Genomic DNA, 1343 nt, shown 5'->3' with positions numbered 1-1343 from the left:
TATAGTGGTAGAAAATAATATAAAAGTATTTATATTATTTATACTCGTACAATTTGAAAACTATTTTCTGTAATAATATGATTCTGACTTAACGGATATTTTGATATTATTGACGACAAAAGTTTAAAATCATTGATTTCTTTACATGTCGATTATTTTTGTTTGACGGAGTTGAATTGTTTAGACCACGTAGCATGAATAATTTTGTCAAGGTCGTGATGAGAATGTGCAGCAACTGAACGTGTGAAAGAAGACCACTGAGTCAAGACCGTTTACACGCGCAACTATCTATGTTGTGAAGAGAAACAAAACACCTTTTTTGCCGAGAAATAAATATAATTTCTAAATAACCAAACGTTTTCAGCCTGGTTAATAGGCCATCATCAGGTCGAAAACTAAAATGGAACGTAAATGCTCCATTAATAAAACATAAAAATTTTTACAAGAGAAAAAATAACGGAAGATTATATAAAAATTAAAATTAAAAAAAAATAAGAAATTTTCAATGTACTAAAGAGAAAAAATAACGGAAGATTATATAAAAATTAAAATTAAAAAAAAATAAGAAATTTTCAATGTACTAATTCTGGTCTATATTTCTTAACCAAATATTTCCATGCCGAAGGTAGGCTCTCGGCATTTCTTGCATTTAAACAGCCTTCTCCTATCTTACTTCTGTATATTTCTATTTTCTTTGCCGTCATTGCTAGAGTTAAGACAGAAATTTTTGACATTATATTTATTTCTCGGCAAAAAAATGTTTTGTTTGTCTTTATTTAGTTGCTGAGCGCTATTGATATTATCTATGTTGTGATTGGATAATTTAAATTAGCAAGCAGTGATACTAGTGAGACTTTATTAAACTCATTTTTTCGTTAAGGCGTGAAATATTATTTTGTACCGTAAATGGTACTTGAAATATTATAATGTACTGAAAATATACTAAAAATCTAAATATACTTTCAATTTACTGGAAAGGGCAAAATGTACCACAAAAGTACAAATGTACTAGGAACGGCAACACTGGTGGAAAGACAAATTTTTATGACAAACAGATACATAAATCGTAAATTTAAGAAAAATAAATTTTAGAGCCTTTTCTGTACGTCGTGCATCTCTCTCATTTGTTAATTTAGTTGCAAATGATGCTACTAAAGTAACAGTTAATTTTTTAACAAGAATTGTACACGTTTTTTTCTACATCCCCTTAAAGATGGGGCATACGAAATCGTAATATTACTGGTTTAACATTGAAATCCGTGAGTAATATAAAATCGGAGAGCGGAATAAATATATCAAATATTTTAATGGATTTTTTTAAACTCCTGTCAACTATACAGAAA

The sequence above is a fragment of the Centruroides sculpturatus genome, unplaced genomic scaffold, assembly GCF_000671375.1.
Source record: "Centruroides sculpturatus isolate CEXI.00-Female unplaced genomic scaffold, Cexi_2.0 scaffold1751, whole genome shotgun sequence".
In the NCBI taxonomy this organism is placed as follows: Eukaryota; Metazoa; Arthropoda; class Arachnida; order Scorpiones; family Buthidae; genus Centruroides; species Centruroides sculpturatus.
Note: the sequence above shows the minus strand (reverse complement) of the source record.